Genomic DNA, 22362 nt, shown 5'->3' with positions numbered 1-22362 from the left:
TTCTCTCAAGGATTGAGAGTAACTAAAGAAACAGGTCCTTTCAGCAAGGTGGAAACTTAATTTTGTAATGACAGAATAAACTTTTATTAACTTAAGTATATAAAATGGACTATTAGATTTCTAAGATGCTTTAATATTTTTATCTTAAATATTATTAAAAATAGCTAATCATTGAGTAGTCACTCTGTAGTTTAAAAGAAAAAAAGATACTTTAGAAGAGAAATTACTCCTTAAATTAGTAAGATAGAGATACAATTAAGCATACTATTTATTGTTTTTAATTTTAATTTTTTTGCAAAAGGCATGTGTGTTCTCCTGAGAAAGACAGAAAAAAAGGAAAAGGCTCCCCTCTGCTCCCTCTGGAGGGAATGGTCATGCCATAATTTCTTCTCCTTTTCCCCATAATGTCTGGATTTTGGCCCTGTACACACACCTGGCATGTTTTCAGAAGTGGTTGAGACTAGGACTCAAACCTTGGGGTTGACCATTTTAGTCTGTCTTTTTTTAAAGAATTATTTAACTTCATTTAATTTTCTTTTAATTGATTAAAGAGGGACACAGTGTGTGTGTGTGTGTGTGTGTGTGAGAGAGAGAGAGAGAGAGAGCAAGCAAGCGAGCGTGAGTGTGAGCAAGCAAGTTGTGAGACCTGGGACTTGAACCACAGTTGGCCCTGTGGGAATTCAGGGTCCTTAGCCACCACACCGCCTGCCAGCCCCTAGGATCGGCTGGCTTAACCATTTTTTTTTTGGATTTTTTTAAAAGCCACTAGGGCAGGATTTGGACCAAGCAGTTGGCTAAGTGGATCTAGCTAGCTCTCTTGACCACTGGGATAGAGGGCCAGCTCAATACTTCAAATAAAACATCCCTCATAAACTTAAGTAATTGAAGGACAATCTGTTTTTCTCAAAACTGTCATCAGTTTGCAAGCAATTCAATGTGCGATTGTGAGCCACCATGAAAGCGTTTAATACACCAAAGCAGTGGAATTAAAAAAAAAAAAAGATCATTTAAAAAGCTGAAATAAATGACAACAGAAATGCAAACACAGTTTTCCATTCAATTCAAAATGATACTGAAAGGAAACATAATGGATGACGATTATACTTTATCTTCATTTTCAAGGATCTTTTATGCTCTTCATGAAGACACATGGTCTATTAAACATAGATTTCTTCTGCCTCCCAAAGAAATATGTTAGGCATTAAAATGGTTTCCAGGTAGTAAGTATTTTTGTTGTGGAATAATGTAATTTCTTTTTTAATTTTAAGATTTTTATACTATTTCATAGCCTTCTTAGGCCTTAGGAGACACTTTGTCTAAACCTTTACATAATAATTGGAAAAGAAAGAACGTTATTAAAAGAATGTTATTTTTCAACAGTTTACTGAATAATGTTTATATAAGTAAGAAGAATAAGCTGTTAAGTGAGTAGAACCTTGTATATTACATTATGAAAGCCCAGCCTCGCTTATCTTTCCTTTTATGAAGTTGAGAGTTAATTAAGTGCCATGGAAACACATTTGTATTATATAAATCTCTTAGATACTTGCAAGAGAACAAATATATTTAAGAAAACTTTTTGCTTTAAGATTATGCCCCTCTCACTGATCACAGATTCATCCAAATTACTCATAACATATGTTTTAATGGATTTCAGCTAGCCTAAATGGTATATTATGGTTTATGAGATACTTTAATGAAAACCATGCGAATATATAAAAAATAACCAAATAGCATTTTCAGAGCCTGAACATAGAGATTTTAATAAAGTACATTTTGTAAATTCTAATAGTCTAATGAGGCCTCTGTGAGCCTAAGACTTCTCATCATATTATATATTTTAGCCCAATTTGTCTCTACACTGTCTACCTCTCGTGTACAAATCTTTTTCATATAGTATTTAAAACCCTTACGATGTGCTATATCTTGGAAACCAGCAGTTAGTGTAATGGCTATGTCACTGGACTCCCACGTAGTCGACCGCGGTTCACATCTCGGACCCGGTGGCTTAAAACTCACGCCGGGCGCGTGTGCGTGCGTGCCCAAGATCCCGAGAGGAGAATGGAGGAGAAGGGATTGCGGCGTGACCGTCCCCCCTGGGGGGTGATTTCTCGCTTTCTGTCTCTATGTCTCTCTCTGTCTGTCTGGCGAGCGCACGCGCCCTACAGTGAAAATCTCTCCAAAAAAACCAAAAAAACCAAAAAAAAAAAAAAAAAAAAACGATGTGCTATATCTTACACTAAATGCTATAAATGTCATTTCCTTGGATACTTATCCCCATTTTAAAGGTGACAATACTGATACTTGAAAAAACTAAGAAACTTGCCCAAGATCTGCTGTAGGTAAGATCGGTCTCTGTATATTGAACACTAAAGTTCAGTGTTGAGCTATTTTTTCATTCGTATCTTAATGTTCAGTATTCACATTAACTTTGTGCATAGAATTAAACATAGCTTGATGCGTAGTTTATTCTTGGAGCCCTAAATATAAACTAGATATAACAAAAAGCAAGTTTGCCATAGATATTTGTGTTTGGTCCAATCCTAGTGATTGAAATAAATCATCACACCTTTAACATCGTGTCCTTCAATGCTTGATTTTAAATGTTTTATCTTTAGTGGCCTTGACTCTGCTAATATATTTACAGAGCTATATATATTGTTTAATTTATCATTTATTAAATGCTTTCTCTAGAAACCTTATTTTTTGTATATTTATTAATTTAAAATAAGTTTTAGGGATTCCACCAAAAAATTTTACTTTAAAAAAATTTTTTTTTTAAAATTTTTGCCGAAGATCACAAGCACTTGCCAGAGAGAGACAGAGAGGCAGCAGAGAGAGAGCACATCCTATGGGAAATGATCACACCACAATCCCTTCTCCATCTCTGTCTCCTTGGTCATTGAGGGCATGCATGTACGTGAGCCCAACATGTTTCTCAAGCTGCCGGATCCAGGTTCAAAATATGGAATTGGTCTTGGCCATGTGGGGTCTGGCTTAACCATCAGGCCATGTAACTGGCCAATGTTGACTTTGACTTTCTTGGTGTGTGTGTGTGGCAGGGGGCGGAGGTTGCTATAAGGGTGCGTGCACTCATCAGAAAGACAGAGACAGAGATACAGAAAGAAATTACCCCCCAGGGGGGAATGACCACACCACAATCCCTTCTTCATTCTTCTCTCAGGATCTTACGCACCCACGCACAAGTGCGGGGCGTGAGTTTAAGTCACTGGGTCCGGGATTTGAACTGTGGTCGACTACATGGGAGCCTAGTAACATAGCCATTACACCAACTGCTGGTCCCCAATGTTGACTTTGTAATCATGTCTATGTGATGGCAACCTCTTATTTGTTTTGGTCTTTGATCTTTTCTGGAACTAGGCCTAGAATCTTGTGAAAGGGCCAAATAATTTCATTGTTTTTTATTTCCTTTTCTTCTTCTAGTCATATGGAAAAGGAGCCAGAAGGAAAAACAGATTTAAAGGATCTGATGGAAGTACTTCCTCTGACACTACCTCAAATAGTTTCGTTCGTCAGGTAAGGGACTTCTTAAATTTGTTATTTGAAAGGATATTAAAGTGAACTTTTTTTTTTAAGATGGCTTTACACCTTCACCCTTAAAATGTATTATAGTATTATTGTATTTAGTTTTAATCAGTGTGAAAATTGTACAGTTTAATGTCATAATTATTTGGAGACAGGGTAATAACTACTCTCTCCCATCAAGCTGGGGAAAGACGTGTAGAATTGGTTACAGAAGGTTTCTCCATAACAGAATGAGAAAGCTCTAGCTGGAACAATGACAGGGTTTCCTGGGAGCAGGGAGGTTTTCTGGGGAGGATGCTGGGAAGGAACATCCATAGTCCCAACTATAAAGTTGAGATGCTGGAGTTCCTCTAGCTTGAGATGTTTCTTTTTCTCACTTTGAGCTTCAATTGAAAAGAGAGAATTATGCTTGGTCTTGAAATGTTGGGGGTTAAACAGGATATGTGATGTCTTTGCGTTGTAATTAAAATGGTTGCTGCCTTTGAAGACATAGCCTTGGTTTCAGTCAACATGTGTCTTATTCCTGGCCAGCAGTCTGGAACCGTCCCAGCGCCAGGCTCCCTAACAAAAGAACACCATTAACATGGTTACATGTGGTAACAGAAAGGCCTTCGAGTACCAGAGGAGGAACATGGCAGCCAGACCTCTGAGAGCTGTGGGTTATATGTTGAGACTAAGTCTCACAGGTGTCAGCAAGCATGGACCTTCATCTAATTCCTCTCAATGGAGAGACCATCAAGAAGGAGAGTCTAGAGAGCAGGTGCTTTCCTGGTTGGAGGCCAGCCACTTTCTGGCCAGTGCTCTCATGGGTAATGTCTTGTCGGTGATAGTTCACTCTCCAGAACAAGGGCTGTCAACTGGAAAAGCTACCTATCCTTTTGGACATCAGGTTCCCCATTGCTTCTTGCATCCTTCATCTTTGCCCATGGTTCTACCCCTGCCCCTTGTCTGTCTTGCGGGAAGGTCCTCAGTAAATCTGTATAATTTTGGGGGTTGTATTTTTGTGGGGGACAGTAACTCCCTCTTTCCACCATTACAGAGTCTGGTGAGTGTTTATGGCGCTCCTTTGAATGCTCTCCTTATACCTCTTTCTCAGTTAGCACAGTGACGCTTACACTTGTATACCGGCTGCATCAGTAGGGATTTCTGTCTTGGTGGTTGCTGCCCCTTTATACTTAGGATTGATCCTCCTCAGCCATCAGTTGACATCTGACTATGCCCTTAGGATGTCTGAGTAATGCTTAGGCAACCTAGTCTCTACCAATGGAAATCTTTTTGGTTGTAGGAAATAGAAAAAGAGAATTTATTAAGTAGAGTTTTTGTTTGTTTGTTTTGCTAAGAAACATTTAAAAGAAAACAATGAAGCCAAATGAGGAGCAGCCCTAGAACACTGTTCTAATAGTGTCAGAAAGAGCTGGAGGGGCATAAAATGAGTCGAAGGTATATTCATGGGCTGGTGTCATTGTGGGTGGAATTCAGGTGCCATGGTCCTGTGGATGAATGAAGAGCCTTGGGACATAGTTACTTAACTTATTGGAGTCAGTGAAAGGAAAGTTACCAAAGGCCTTTTCCATTTCAAACACCCATATTTATTCTGCCTCTGGGTCAAGGAGCTTGAACTTAAGGATCTAGAATCTGTAGCTCCGAGACATCATATCAGGGCTAAGCATTGGAAGACCTGAAGCAGGAAGGAGAAAAAACAAGAAACCAACCAATCAAACAAAACACAACTTCTCATCCCTCGTAGAAGCATCAGTAAAGGAACAAATAATTCCAAGCAGCTTGTTGAGATTGTGTGGAAACAAAAGCTGATGTGTTTCAATGAGCTAGACATGGGGAATAGAAATGAATAGTATGAGAGGGCTTTATAAAGTTCATGGAAAACCAAAATTCAAGTACAAGTTTATTTTGGTACCCCCCCAAAATTTAAATCCATAGTTTTTTTTATAATACACATTTTTCATAGTATGCATTTTCATGCATTTTTCATGGAATGCATTTGAATTATTGCTCACTTAAGTTCTGTGGAAAAAAAATGTTATTTAAAGGCAGTCACTGGGCCCCATTTTTCAATGGGACCGTGAATTCCTCTCTCATGAGGTTGTAAGAGTTGTGGAGTTTTGAGAGCTCAATTCATGAGGTTAGGTGAGTTTACAGCATTACATGTAAATCAAATGGAATTTATTTTTCCTTTGACATTGTTGTTGGGCTCTTAGAAATGGATGCATGCCTGAAACAGTTACCAATAACAAAGAGAGCTGTTAAACTGTTAAATATAATTCAGAGGGGCCAACAGGTGGCATGGTTGAGGTACTGGATTCCCACATGACAGACTGTGATTCAAATCCTGGACCTGGCAACCTGAAAAATCACACTGGGCATGTGTGCATGCTTGCCCACCTAAAATCCTGAGAGGAGAATAGAGAAGAAGGGGTTGTGGTATGGCCCATTCCCCTTGGGAGAGATTTCTTGTTTTCCCCTTCTTTGTCTCTCTCTGGCGAGTATGCGTGTCCTATGGCAAAAACCTAAAAATAAGAATAAAATAAGTAAAAATAGAAATTCAAATGTGTACTGCCAGAACATATGTGAGCATGTAAGAAGAGAAAAAAGTCTTTTCTGAAGTGTCCCTCTCGGGAACCAGCAGTTAGCGTAATGGCTATGTCGCTGGACTCCCACGTAGTTGACCGCGGTTCACGTCTCAGACCCGGTGGCTTAGAACTCACGTCGGGCACGTGTGCGTGTGTACCCAAGATCCCGAGAGGAGAATGGAGGAGAAGGGATTGCGGCGTGACCATCCCCCCGGGGGGTGATTTCTCACTTTCTGTCTCTCTGTCTCTCTCTGTCTGTCTGGTGAGCGCACGCACCCTATAGCAAAAACCTCTCAAAAAAAGTGTCCCTCTCCTAGATCCCAATAAACTGAGGTGCTTGTTGCTGTGTGCATTGAGGGTAATGATTATTCACGTGGGTCATCAACAACCCTGAGGTGCTAGTGTGCCTTTATCCCAGAGGGAAAACCAGTATTTTTGGCAAAATTTCTGAGTTAAAAAGAATATTTTCCTTTGGTAATTTAATTATTTGAAAACAAGGGAAAGCTATCATGACGTGGCTAAATATTTAATAGAAATGGTTTCCTGAGAATTTCTGCAGAAATGCATTGCAGATTGTGATGCTGAGCATGTTAGATTATTAAATAATTTGGAAGGAAACCATTTAAATATTTTCATTTTCGGGTAGGGTGTTTTTTTTAAGTGACTTGCATTGATGTATATTACATACCCATCTGTCTAGGGCACATACATAATTGGCATTAGAAAAGTGTTTGGTTGATACAACTGGGCTCTATTTTTAAAATTACACAATTATATTCTACAGTTACATTCTGCCTGTGAATTAAAAATAAGTTCTACAGACTTTTGAAAATTTTAGCATTCTGTTTTTATAAAGACTATTATTTATAAGTACTTCAATAACTCTTTGGGAAAAATTAAGTATCTTTTAGGTAGTCTTCATAATACTGAGGTTTAAAAGTGTTTGAGATTGGGAACCAGCAGTTAGCGTAATGGCTATGTCGCTGGACTCCCACGTAGTCAACCGTGGTTCACATCCCAGACCCGGTGGCTTAAAACTCATGCCGGGCGTGTGTGTGTGCGTGCCCAAGATCCTGAGAGGAGAATGGAGGAGAAGGGATTGTGGCGTGACCATCCCCCCTGGTGGGTGATTTCTCGCTTTCTGTCTCTATGTCTCTCTCTGTCTGTCTGGCGAACGCACGCGCCCTATAGTGAAAAAACCTCTCCAAAAAAAAAAAAAAGTGTTAGAGATTGAAAATGTGAAAACTTCACACAGAAAAATTTAATAACTTGCTTTTTTAATAACCAGAAAAAATATCAGAGTTTGTGGACCAAGTTTTCTCCCACAGAATTCATATGTAAAAGCCCTAACTCCCAATTTGACTTATCTTTGGAGACAGGGCATTTAAGGAAGTAATTAAAGTTAAATGAGGTCATAAGAATGAGGTCCTAATTCAGTAAGACTGATGTCCTTATAAGAAGATGCAGAGACACCAGGGATGCACACACACGCACACACACACACACACACACACACACACCCCAGAGGTCACAGTGAGAAGGCAGCTTTCTTCAAGCCAAGGAGAAAGGCTGCACCAGCAATCAACCCTGTTGACCCTTTGGTCTTGAACTGTTGGCCTGGAAACTGAGAAAATTAATTTCTGTTATTTGTGCCACTCTGGTATTATGTTTTCGCAGTTTGAGCAGACTAATGGAAATTTCTGGACAATTAGGCTTGAAAGTACACCTTTAAAAGAAAAGAAACTTAGACACCTTATCAATAATGAAATGTGTACATCAAAAAGGGTGCAAAGTTGTGTTCATTCTGATGGGGTTTTACAAAGTCACCATGCCTTGGACTTCCACCCAGGCCAGGAAATGAGCATGACTACAGCCAGACTTTACATGACTACTCTCTCTTTTGAACCTTCTGAATGCTCATTCCCTTCTCCCTCACTAAAGGTAACTGCTATCCTTACTCTAGGACCAGACATTTGTTTTGCATGTTTTTGAAGTTTTATAAAAACGGGATCATTTCGTATTTAAATTCTTTCACTCAACCATGTGATTCTAATATTCTCTACATTGTGCGAAGGTAATGGGTTGGTTTTCATGGTTGGATAGCATCCCAGTGTATGGATATACCAAGACTGATTTGTGTGCTCTCTTGTTGGTAGGCATCGGGGTTCCCAATGGTGGTTATGGAGGGCAGTATTATTACATGTTAGTTAAAACCTGGATTAGAAACAGATCATGGCAGAGGAAGTAACAACTAACTTTTGTCCGATGCTTACTCTATGTTCTACCTGTGTCTTTAATTTACAAATGAGAAAATAGAGGCACTGAGATGAAAGATAAGTTGTTCAGTTATTTTACAAGATTAGAGTCAGCATTTGAATCCAGTGACTGACTCCAGATTCTTTTCTGTGTTGATGGTACTGCTCCCCCTTGCAGAAAGCAGACATGAACACATCAAAACCAGTAACAAATATTTAGTTCTTTTAGCTAAGGAAGTCATGTAGAAATGTTCCTACCAGTGTTAGGATGAATACATACAAAGTTAGCCTTCTCCATGAATTCCTTTCCTTATAGTAAAGGGAGGATGCCTTCAGCATTGTAAATTTTCATTAAGTTTGCAAAACACCAGCATCTTCCACCAAAAGTAGCTTAAATCCCCAGTTTGTGTCACCATTTTATCATGCTCCATCGCTCTTATAGGTAATGAAAAGTAGCATTGGAAGAGTGTTTGTTTTAATTCTTCCCACAAAAGTCACAGGTACATAAATTTGCAATTCTGAAAGCCATTTTTGGTTTTGTTTTATTTTTAATACATAGAAGGGAATTCAAGTATGAATCACCTGCAGCATCATGTTGTTCTGTTTTGAGGTCTGACTAAGGCTCATGTGGGCCCATATGTTATTAAATATATTAAATATGTATTAAAGATATTACAGTTAGTTTGTATATAACACCTGATTTCACATTTGACCCCATTAGAAACTGGTTTTTCTATTGGATTGTCAGAAAAATCATGACACATTTTTGCATAGAAAAACAGAAAAATAAGCCCAATAGTTTGTTGGGACTTTTGCTTTGTTGATAATCATTAACTTTTTCACTTATCAAGGGGCAGAAAGTGTTAAATGTGACTTCTAGGCACTGTGATTAGAATTGTTGGATATTATTGGCCCAGCCACTGTGGTGCAAAAGTAATACAAGTGCCTTGCAAGACTGGAAGTCATATAACTGACCATGGGTTCAGGTCCCTGGGTGGGTCTGAAAATATGCTGGTTGTAATAGTCCACCAAGATCCTTGAGTATTAGGGCTTGGGAAACAGTTTCACATTGTGATGAGACCCTGCCAAAGGTGCATCTCTATTTCTCTCAAGTGCACATGTGTTCTAGCATAGAACAGCAAAACATTCATGAATCTTATTGCTCCAATTATTTATATATTAAAAGTTATTTAATACATAAAATGATGGTTATCCTGAACTTCTTAAGATGACTGTAGATATCAACATCTTTGAATCTAGTATAAACTGTACTCTTTGGATATGTGTTAGATATATGAATGAGAGGTCTTCATTTATCATGATAACCTAGAAAAGCTATTTTTAAAATCCATTTAGTACCTTATGTAAATTCGCAATAAGTGAATCAAGTTTTTAGATAACTAAACCTTTTCCCCCAACTTCATTTCAAAAGAAAGAAAGAAAAAAATCTCTAAGGCCTATTGTCAGAAAAAAAAATAAAAATAAAGTTTATTTCAGCACCAGAACCTAAGCGGGGGGGATTAATTTACTGGAAGAGAAATAAATGGATAGATCTAACAAGGCCTGCCTGGCATTGCAGGGTAGAACATTTGTGCTGTTCTTTCTGAGAGATTGTGCAAGAATGGCTAACTGTATAAATTCTTGGATCCTGCCAAGGTCAGGGGAAACTATGTCCATCTGCAAATAAGTGCTGGCCATCGACGTTGAAGCAAGTGTGGGGGCAGGGGAGGCCATGTTGGTGATCGTAACTACTTATTTAGCCTAGTTTCTTCCCACCTCTTTCCTCCCTCTCTTCCTCACTCCTTTCCTTTGTGTTGTGTTTTTCTTTTGTTCTTTTTTTAGATTTATGTATTTTCTTAAGGAATTTAGTTCTCCCTGGCTACTTTTATGTACCTGGCAGTATTCCTAGGTTGAACCCCAAATGCTAAGAGGATGATTGTCAGTTACGTCGTATGGGATGACTGTAGCATGGCTACTTTCTTGCTTAAACAAAAATTTCATTTCATTGTATTTATTATTTAATTTACTATAGGGCATATGCTTGAGAGAGAGAGAGAGAGCCAGCCAGCCAGCCGGCCACCAGGTCCAGGACTTGAACTGCGGTTGCCCATATGGGAGTCCAGCTTCCTAACCACCACACCACCTGCTAGGCCCTGGTCATTTCACTCAGTGGACCCTGTCATCTGAGCTCACTCCACTCTATGCTTCTGCTGTGCTTAGGTGGGAGCCGTTTACACTGACTGTGTTTACAGGTTGCCATGTTGTACCAACCGTTGTCCTCTGTGCAGAAAGTGAGCTTTAGGAGTTGACAACTCTTTTTGGCATTTTCAAGTGCCATTATTCTTTGGTGTTAATGGGAAAGAATTCTACAGCTGATCTGGGACTTTGCTCACCCACATATGTTGTGGTTGTAATGAAATAATCCTGTAGCTTCTAAGGGCTTCCAGAATACAAATCAGGATGACAAAATGGAATGAAGCACATACTTAACAGAAGGCTGCATGACACTTTCAGAACATGGTATTCTAAACAAATTCCACCGTCTCCCAGTCCCAGATCCTTGGTGCTGTCTTTTTGAATCTTTTCTGAGAGTTCAGATTGGCTTTAAATATGAATGATTAATCACAGAGAGACACAGTCTATTTTCTAGTTTTGTTTTGCAAAGACAGATTAAACTGCGATAATGATTACAGACTCCAGGCCTGCGTAGACTGATATGTTTAAGGTTGGATAAATCTTTCAGCCCTTAAATACTGGCTTGTTGCCTTGTTATGCTGTATTTGTCACAAACATAACTATAAATAATAACGCAGTAGATTTATGGCTACTGTGATTTCCTGTAAAAATGTCTCTCTTTCTTATTAGGCATTCACTTAGATTTTGTGAATGGCAGAATCCTTTTTCTGTTCTCGGAAGAATTTTTTCTTAGACAAGAAATCATTATAAAAACATTGACCTTTTCAATAAAGACATCCCTTGTTCTTTCTACAATATAGTCCTATAAACTATTAAGAGCATTTTACCTCTTTGTAAGAGACATATGTACTTGAGAAAGTATTAAAACAAAATTTAATTTTGTACTTCAACATCTAATTCATTTTAACATGTTTATTTGAATATAATTTTGGTGACAGAACAGGGATATTATTACATTAAAAAAAACTTCCTTATTCCAAAATTGTTTTTATTCACTGAGAATACCTTGTGAATAAATGAAGTTTGAGTAAGGTGTATAATTTTAAAAATAATTCTGTGAATTGACTTTTATCTTTGCATATCTTTTTTTAGCAGTAGGATAAATGTTATTTTGAAACCACGAGTTATTTCTGCAGGTGGTTTTATTTTCTTGGCTTCTGAGATAAGTTTTGAATTATACTTTCCCCCATGCCTCAGTTTCTTTTGTTTTCACTCCTGTTCTGCTTAGATAGGAAGCACAAAATAAATTAACCCCACTTAGACTAACTGACAGTGTATTCTGTTCATCTGATATGAGGGTAAGGAGTATGACTAGGAAAAGAAAAAGTCTCATTAAACACTGAATTTACAAAAAGTGTATGTTTCAGCTAAACCCTAAACTTTTAGGAGTACTACCGAAGATCAGTTACTTAAAGTTAATTATTCATGTGTTGCAGGTCTTCTTCACAGGTATCATACCTAAGGAACTAGTCTAGTAGAAGGAAAGAATAATTCCGTCCTCTACTCTGTCTTTTATAGGTGTAAATATTGTCAGCTTTTCTCCCTATTGATTTGTTTCTGCAGATCTTCATGTTTGATGATTATCAGTTGCTGAAGAAATCACTTTTGAGAGTTTGCCTTATGTCTCAAGAATATTTTCTCTGGTTCAGTTCAAAAGGGAGTATTCTTGGTCCAGCAGGTGATACGGTGGTTAAGGCACTGGACTTCCACATGGCCAACCACGGTTCAATTCCTGGGCCTGGCAGCTTGACAACCATGCCAGGCACATGTGCATGCATGCATAAAATCCCAGGAGGAGAGTGGAGGAGAAAGGATTGTGGCATGGTCATCCCCCAACAGGGAGCAATTTCTTACTTTCCCTCTGTTTTTCTGGCTCTTCTTGGTGATCACACGTGCCCTAGGGCAAAAACCTCATTTAAAAAAAAAAGTGTAAGTGTTCTGATTTTATCTCATCAGTATTCCACATTTGTGATCCAGCCATGTGTGTTTATAGAGCTCTGAGGAGGGGAAAAAGAACTGAACCCTTCACCTCTCAGAGCTTGTTACACTTACCTTCACCAATTGCTGCTTTTAGGGTCTGAGGATAAAGGAGAGGGAAGAACAGGAGGCTGGGACAAGCTTTGTAGCATCTTCCATTGACTCATCTTTGGAAAATGTAGTTAAAGCTCTGCAGGAAGTCCCTGTGCCCTGCCACCATCTTACCAATCTGTCATCCCTGCAGAACTGTCATCAGGTTTTAGAAGATTATCTCGGCTTAGAGCTTTACGTCTCCCTTAATATTTCCTCACATCCTTAGTATGTGTAGAAGAGTTCCAGCTTTCATTCTGCCTTTTACTTTTCGCTGCAACAGGAGACCACAAGGACAGCTTAGGTGCTTGTCTTTTTGACAAGGACACTTTGCCCTGACCCTGCCTTCTCTTCATTCTGTCTCAGTGTCTGGACATGGTGACCCCACCAGTTTTTCCTTCTTGGAAAATCACTATTTACTCTGAGCCAAGGGGTTGTCGTCATCGTCTTTTCTTTTTTTCTAAGGTAACATTGAAATTTACTCCCAATCTCTTGTCTCATTGCCATCGAAAGATTCGTTGATTTCTTTTGGGGCTAGGCATTTTACTTGAAAGTAGGAAAAGGGTCAATCTTATTTTTTTAACAACCCCCTGCCCAAGCCAAAACAGACTAGCAAAATTTTAATTTGAAAGAAGAATAGCTTGGTGGTATATTGGTTTGCCAGGTCTGTGATAATAAAGTAATACACGCTGAGTGACCTAAACAACAGAACTGTATTGTCCCATGGTTCTGGATGCTAATGGTTTGAAATGAGACTTTGGAAGAGCTGGCTCCTTATGAGGGGAGCATCTGTTCCAGGCCTCTCCTCTTGGCTGGTAGACAGCTGTCTACCTATTCATAGGTGTCCTCCTGTTGTTATCTGTCTCCAGATTTCCTACGCCCATCCGAATGATGATTTTTGACTTCATTTTGACTTGAAAGGCTTTCTGAAGACCCTGTCTTTAAAGTCACATTCTGAGATAATGGGCTTGGGATTCGAACCTAGGAATTTGGAGGGAGGGACACAATTCAACCTGTAACAGATAATGACTATTATAACTAGCTTCATGTGTAACATTTTCTGTTTTCATATAGCTTCAGTGTGTAACGTGGAGATAGACTAGAAAGCTTTGAACCAAAAAAAACAGTGTATATCAGAAAAATGAAGACATGTTTTACGAGAGTTGTAGAGGAGTAAAAAAGTACATTTTCTCTATACGTGTCAGTATAATCCATACAGAAATGGGACAGCTTTGTGTATTTTTTAATAGCCTAATACATTCAACCAATAGCTTAATTTTGAGACCATTTTAATTTGTTATGTGAATTACTTAGATTAAGTTTTTCCAGTGTTAAATTTCTAAGGCCTTGATAATTTGTAGCTATCAACAGGTCAAAGATTTGCGAAATGTTTGAAAAACTGGAGGCTTCTGAAATTATTCCGTATAACCCAGCATTTGATTTACCCTTTAGCATTAACTGTTATGCCTAAGCAGCAGATGGATTGTCCTAGTTTCATGAGAGCAATAAATACACATATATACGGATGTGTGTGTGAGTTTGTATTCTCTGACTTTCAGCCCCCCCCCCCTTTTCTCTCTGACATTTTCAGAAACAGGGCTATATTTTAAAAGGTAATTATGTATCTAAGCAGTGTTCTTCAGAGTGTGCCAAGATTATTTAAAAGTAATTTTTATTCTTCTGTTTCTCACAGTACATTATTATTAAATCTACTGAGTTCCTACAGGTATAGCTTCAAGTTTATAGAAGTGTAATTCCAAACAAATGAGGAATGAAGAACTTCTTTCAGTCTTTTCTCTGGCAATTGCAGGAGGGCCTGTTGCCTTCTATGTATCTGTTACTTGTGGGCAGGGGTTGGGTGGGGAGAAAGGGCAGTGGGCTTATGTCATCTCTTACTGATTTCTTTGATGTTCCTTGCTTATTCACCAAGGTGTGGATCTTATTGTCTGTACTTTTCAAGGCTTTATTTCAAGCCATATTCCTTGAGTAGACAGAATGTGTTTAAAGTGTCAAGGCTGCACATCCCCATGAAAGTTCACAGCCGGGTGATGACTGGCATCAGAAGGCAGGACATGAGCATTTTGAAAGCGCTTCTGAAAGGTTTGTTTTCTTTTCTAATTGCCAGAGGGCATATATGTTTACGAAAGAGAGAGAGAGAGAGAGAGAGAGAGAGAGGCAGAGGCAGACGGAAAGAGCAAGAGAGAGAGAATGCCCACCCTTTATGCCCAAGTACATGATCACAGCACAGTTTCCTTTCCATTCTGTCAGGATTAGGGGTATGTACACAGAGATACCCAGCATGTTTTTGAACTACCTGAGCTGAGATTCGAACTGCAGTTGGCCTGTAACATCCAGCTCCCTTAACCACCAGGATACAGAGCCAGTCTCTTAAAGGTTTTCTTATGTTCACTCATGATTAAGCCCTACTACCTGGAAGGGCTTAAGGGGTCAGACTAAGTCCTAAAGAAAAGTGCTAGGTAGGAAGCAGTGGTGAACATAAGACTGGAAGGGCACCAGATCACTGAAGGCCTCTGTGTCATGATGGGTGTGAGGCTGCATATGAGGGACTTTAAAAAGTTCATGGAAAAGTGGAATCATAGTATAAGGTTATTTTAGTGCAAAACATTCTTGAAATCTGTATGTAATTTTTCATAATAGGCAGTTCCCATGGACTTGTTGAAGACCTTTTGTGCTAGGGTAAGGAAGGATTCCAAGCCTACACGGTTAGGTCACCTTATTGGGATGTTAAGCATTGCTCATGAAAATTTTTGAATGAAGATGACAAAATAGCTAACACTGGTTGGTGTGCCAGCTGTATGGTGTTAGTTCATCATTAGCGCGACTCAGCGAGGTGGGCATTACTGGTATCTCCCTTTTCCGGATGACGAATGGAGATGGTGATCATTTAATTCCTCTGCCCAAGTACCTACACTTAAGAGTACGACTATTTACTGTACCAAATTGGTGTTCTCTTGAGAATACTTGTGTGTTTTGGGCCACAAGAGACTTTGTACATAGTGATGCTTGAAATCTAGTGGAAAAAGTGTTGTGCTTTTTGGGTATGAGGTTCAGGGTCAGCCATTTGGACCAGGACTCTGGTGACACCTGAGCAAAGTGTTGGGTCACAGGAGTTCAGCTAGGCTCCAATTCCATCAAGGAATGAGAGGTCCCCATTTTAGCATTGAGCGAATACTAAGGGGGGGGGTCCTTCAAAAAATTCATGGAAAATGTGTATTATGAAAAAGTGTATACATTTTAAATTCTTTTGTGCAGATAGACATTTGTGCTTTTATATTTTTATTTATTTATTTTCACAAACTTTTAAAGATCCTTCATATAAAGAAAAAGAAATATTGGGCCAGCAGGTAGCATGGAGATTAAGGTGGCTGGATACCACATAACAAACTCTGTGGTTTGAGCTCTGGACCTAAGAGCTTGAAAAACATGCCGGGCATGTGTGCATACATGCTCAAAATCCCAGGGGAGGGGAACCAGCAGTTAGCATAATGGCTATGTCGCTGGACTCCCACGTAGTCGACCGCGGTTCGTGTCCTGGACCCGGTGGCTTAAAACTCACGCCGGGCGCGTGTGCGTGCGTGCCCAAGATCCCGAGAGGAGAATGGAGAAGGGATTGCGGCGTGACCATCCCCCCTGGGGGGTGATTTCTTGCTTTCTGTCTCTATGTCTTTCTCTGTCTGTCTGGCGAGCGCACGCGCCCTACAGTGAAAATCTCTCAAAAAAAAAAAAAAAAATCCCAGGGGAGAATGGAGGACAAGGAATTGCAGTGTGGCCATCCTCCCCCTGGTGGGCGAGAGGTGATTTCCTCACTTTCCTTCTCTTTCTGGCTCTATCTCTGGTGAGCACACGTGCCCTATGAAAGAAGCCTGAAAAAAGAAAAGTTTATATTAGTGAACCTATGTGAAGGATATACAGATGCCAACCATACTTTTTACTTTTACTTCATATTTGTAAACAACTTTTAAATGAATTTTTTTCCATAAATGAGACAGAAAGAGATAGTACCCTTATAGAATATTGACATAGAGACACCCTGCCAGCCTCAGTCAGCCTGGGTCTTGGGCACACATGCCCTGCAAACTCACAGAGGTCTGGAACTGGACCAGCGTGCATATGTGCCCTGCGTACTCAGGGAGTCTCTGAAAGTGAACCTGGAACCTTCTAGTGTAGCTCAGCTTTGCACAATGTCACATTTTACTTCAGTGTCACCACACAGCCTGAAAATGTTCAAAATTGATTGAGGTTGGAGAAAGAAGTTCGGAGGGTAGACTGGGCAGGGTACTAGTAAAAGGCAGAACCTCAGAGAGAGACCAGGACCGCCGGGCAGGATTGCGAAGGTTGTGCTAGGTGAACATGCGATCCGTTGAGGCATACAGAGGTGGTGGTCTGTGGCCTGTGGACTGAGGAAGGAAGTTGGTGGAAGATTCCTTAGGGGTTATCCTTCCTGCATCTTCTTCTGAGTTGTTTTTCAGGGCCGAAGGGCATGACTAGATCAGAATTGGAAGGTAGAGACTGATTTTTTTAGATGGGGGAGGGTGTTGGTTTTTGTCATAGAGCATGTGTACTTGCTAGAGAGAGAGACAGAGACAGAAGTGAGAAATCTCGTCCCAGGGGAGAGAGCCATGCCGCAATCTCTTTCCTCTATTCTCCTGGGATGAACATGCACACAGACGTGCCCGGCTTCATTTTCAAGCCCCCAGATCTGGAACTTGAACATGGTCAACCATATGGATGCTTTATTCACGATGTCACCTGCTGGCCCCTGGTTTTGGTTTTTAATTGCCAGAGGATGTGTGCACTTGCCAAAAAGAAGGAGAAAGTACCTCCCAACAGGGCGAGGTCATTGCCCAATTCCTTTTCCTCCGTTTCTGTCCCCTACTGGATTTTGGGCATGCACACATGCCAGAAGTGCTTTTCAAAGCTCTGGGGTGGAATTTGAGTTGTAGGCCAGTCACATGGGATTTTGCTCATGGAACAACTTAATTGCAACTTTTACAATTAAAGAAAAATCTTACAATTATTTTTTCAACAGGTAAAATACAACGATATACAATCGTTATAAATAGGTTTTCCTCATAGATGTCAAGTTAAGGAAGGTTACGAGGTTTCTGGCCACAAACAGCTGCTGCTCTTGATTCCTCAGGGTGGCTTTTTTCCTTGGGTTTATGCAGATCCCTTTGAACTGGTGCCCCTGACTACCAGACGTCTTCCCTTGCGCAGAAGTAGTCATTAGTGGTTATTACAAGTTGAAAATCAGCCATTCTCCCTCTGCCTCAGGCCATTTGTTTGTAGGAGAGCAGTGGTTTGAGAAAATTAGGTTCTTTGGTTACCAAGAGACACCGCCTTTTACCCTATCTAATTACCGTCTTTTGGAAGAAGAATTGCTGTGTATTTGCTAGACTACTCTGCATGGCTAATGATCTCGAGAGAGAGATTTACAATATTCCTATAAAGCAGGCCGAACTAATTTCACTAGCATTTCTACCGCTTCTCTCTGTGGCAGTTAAGTATGGATGTATGAGCATCCTGAAGACGTGATGGATACTATGAACACATACACTGCATTGTAATAATAGAACAATCGCACGTGTAGCTTGATTTTCATGTGCAGTCATTTCAGACTACGCATCTGTATTTAGATTTTTTGAAAACAATTGGAAAGAGGCCAGAAGGACATGTACTTACTTCCCCCTCCCCCCCCAGTTTTTGCTATAGGGCGAGTACACAGACTGGAGGGAGAGAGAGAATTAGAGAAAAGGGAGAAATCACACCCCCAAGGGGATGACCACACCATAGTCCATTCTCTCCTTGACCCTGTGAGATCCAGGCTTCTTAACCTCAGTGCCACCTGCTGGCCCTGTACTTTCCACTCTGCTAAAGGTCTTTGTATTAAGGCCTCCTTGGTGGTCCTCCTGTGCTCGTCTATTATTCACTCATTTATTCATTTATCCACCTTTGCCAGGCACCAGGTCAGATATGAAATAAAATGACGTGATGCTCAGATTAAACTATTAAAGTATTAAATGTATTCATGCTTTAAATCCATTATTATGAGTTTTGCAGTAGAAGTGATGACAAAATATGGCTATGCAGGGAAGGGACTAATTCATTCAACCACCTGGAAACAGTGTTGTTGAGAAAGGCATTTCAGCTGGATATCGAAGGGTGAGGAGGAAACATTCTAAGTGAAGAAATTGGGAACGGATGTGAAAGGCAAAGGCAGGGAGGAAGAATGGAAAAAGGCGAATTCTGCCTGCCATGGTTGGGGGCTGGGTGGGTGGGGGTGAGGCCAGACCAGCACAGTGTAGTCGAGTCCTGGTGGTGTCAGACATGGTGACAGAAATGACATCACTGCACCTGTTCTTCCCAAGCACCACCCCTGTGGTGCCATCTTGCTTTTCTCTTCCAGACTGCTACTCTGGGGCCAGATCATGACACAGCAGTAACACTTCTGGACTCACAGGGGAAAGGTCCTGAGTTCAGGTCCCAGGCCTTCCTGAGCACATTGGGTGTGCATGCTTGGGACCTAGGCTGACTGAGACTGAGGGTGGGCTACAGCGTGAAGAAACTTAGGGGGTACTTCACTATCTGTTTCTCTCTCTCATGAAAAAAAGACTGCTCCTGGGCCAGCTTGATGGCCTGCTGATCAGGGCAGATGGCTCCCTCATGACCAAACATGCAGTTGAGTCCCTGATTAGTGGCTTGAGAAACACGCTGGGTGTGCGTGCTCATGTGCCCAAAATCCTGAGAGAGAGGAAAAGGGGTTGCCGCAGGACCACGTCCCGTGAAGGGTGCTTTCTCAGCTCCCTCTCCATCTCTTTCTTACCCTGGTGAGTGCACACCCTCTAGCAAACAAAATTAAAAAATAACTGCTCCTATTCTAGGACAGATGTTTATGTATCTTTCAAAACACCTTATTTACATACTATGACTGATTCTGATTAAGCTGCTGAGGAAGTACTGCATCCCCACAGACTCGCATCAGAGTTTCGAGCTTTAGCTCTGAGTGTGGGGCCTTTAAAGGGGAGTGTGTTTACTAACGAACGCCACATGCCTTTCTACTTCCCTTCAGACTGACGTTAGATTGGCCGAAGATGTTTACATTTCTGTGGTCTGAACAGTTGTAGGTTTCTGGGTCAAAAATGTTGTGTTCTATTTTAGATTTTTAGATCAAACATGGTCTATTGAGAAAGTTGCATAACTCGAGAAACAGCCTGACAGCGTAAATTGTTCTTCTAGCCATGAGATATATGACCATATATGTGGATGTGGGTTTTCTTCTGTGGATGACTTCAGGATTGCGTTTAGGATAAATTCGGTTACTTAGGTAATCTAACATTTTTAAGGGCAATTTATTGTATGATTAAAAAAAATAAAAATAAATAAATTACTGTAAAAAATCTTAAAAATCAAGGCAGTTCAAAACTGAATCCATTAATAGTACACGTACACGTAACTTCCTTTCTTTTAATCTCTAAACTCATAAATCTTCATAGGTCCATATTTGAGGGATTACATATACCTTTTTATGTTACGGATAGCTACTTGTGCACCAGTTTCTTTGGCTCGTGAGTTCTAGTCTGGGAGAGTACAAAGGCGCAAAAACATGTCAAGAGTGCCAGATCTCTGTAGTGTGGAAAACAAAGGAGAAGAAATAAGCAGAGCAAGGAAGTTCTTAGAGGTCTCAAAAACCGTTGGATCCCAGGACCAGCAGTTAGCATAATGGCTATGTAACTGAACTCCCATGTAGTCAACCGCAGTTAGAGTCCCAGACCTGGTGGCTTAAACTCACACCAGGTGCATGTGTGTGTCCAAGATCCCAAGAGCAGAATAGAAGAGCAGGGATTGCGGTGTGGCCATCCCCACTGGGGGGTGATTTCTCGCTTTCTGTCTGTCTTTCTGGCAAGCGCACGTGCCCTATAGCAAAAACCTCTCCCAAACAAAAACAAAGCAAAAACCGTTGGATCCCAAAGCCTTCTGATTTCCCTCCCCAGGTACTGAGAGTAAAACTGGACAGTCCATAGAGCCCTAGGCCAGCCCTACAGCCCCTGCGACCTCACCCTACTCTCAGAGGTGAAGTGCCTAAACCAGTCCTGAGCTCCTGAAGAGTACAGTGACCCAGCTTGTAGATGGGGAGGGGGTGCAGGTACAGGGCGGGGGTCACGTATGCCATTTTCTCTCTTGTTGGGCCACTCAGCTCAGGGATGCTAGAGCTGACTATGAGAAAATAGTATTTACTGTTAGAGACTTTCGGTACCTTATGGGATTGGAAAAGTTAGGTCGACTCTCAGCATCCCTGGAAATTGAAGATGATGCAAAAAGGCACAGGAGTGGTCAGTCGGGAGAGTAGGGGTTGGGTGGCTCCTGCCCTATTGCATCACAAACAAATTTATCGTTTAAGGAAAAACAGAGCATTTCCTCCATTGGTGCAGCTGTAAGACAGGTGTCCTACCCCACAGTTTTACAACCTGAGTGAAAACTTTGTGTTTCCCGAGTCAGGAAGCTTCTAGGCTCCTCCCCCGCAGCTACCCCACCCCATTTCAAACAGTTCCATTGCTGCAGAGATGCTTTGGTGTTCGAATTCTAAAGAAGTCACTTGTGATACCTTCATGTCTTAAAAAGTTGTGGATTTTGAATATTTAATGTAGATGTATCTTTTAAAATTGTTCTTTGTTTGGGTTTTGTTTTGTTTTGTTTTGTTTTATTCCTCCTGAGGAGGAAGTTTGCGAGGCTCTCGATTAGGCTGAAGTCACTGCTGATAAATAAACCAACTATTCTTAACTGACAGACAATTATCCCCCAGAAATGGATTCCCCTCTCCCCACATTGATTTGCAGCAAAGTGCCTTACATAAAAGGGCTTTCATTCTACAAAAAGCGTATAATTTCTTGATAGTATCTTAAGTCTAGATTTGACTCCAACCGTTTTTTAGCTCCTGGGGTAAGGAGGTAAAATTTAGATACAGTAATCACTTTACAGTACCACTTCATTCTCTGCCCTCGGGAACTGAAGATCCATTTTATCCATTCAGTTTTCCACATTTCACTCAAACATTTGAAACCAAGATCTGGGTTCTTTTTTTTCCCTCCCAATGTATTTTCTTCTTCTGATGCCATATAATGGTGGAAGATTGGCCTAGGCCACTTAATGGAAAATTAGTTATACTATAGAAATCCATTCTGAAAAAGCAAATGTATTATTTTCTCCAAATATGAGCTCCTTGTGAGTGATTCTAACTGGCACCTTTCATGAGCCAATGGTGATAAATGGGTTGGGGCTTGTGTTTCTCTGCAAAAACCTCTAAAATGTGCTTAACCTTGAGACCTTTTTCTCTCTACATTCTATTCACCGCCTAGACATTCTTAAAACAACTATTTTCCTTCTGTTTAATTCATTCGTAATCATCCTGTTAGATATGTGATAAATGGTGACTGGGTACCCAGACTAGCCTAAACATCCTTACCATACCAATATTAAATTCTATGCAGTAGCATAGAATTTCAGAGAAAAGCAGGGGCAATAATACTGTTGAATTGGTGGTAATATAGAAAAGAAACTAGTTTCTCTTTTTTATTATATGTCTGACATTTAAAAGAAAAATAATTTACCTTAAAGATGGTCAGAAATATGTGTTGTGGCCATTGGTTGGCAGATTGGGAAAAGTTGGGTGTAATGAGCAGGTCTTTATTCAG

The sequence above is a fragment of the Tupaia chinensis genome, unplaced genomic scaffold (assembly GCF_000334495.1).
Source record: "Tupaia chinensis unplaced genomic scaffold, TupChi_1.0 Scaffold000647_1, whole genome shotgun sequence".
NCBI classification, from domain to species: Eukaryota; Metazoa; Chordata; class Mammalia; order Scandentia; family Tupaiidae; genus Tupaia; species Tupaia belangeri.
The sequence above is the reverse complement of the archived record's forward strand: the minus strand, read 5'-3'. Positions refer to the sequence as shown.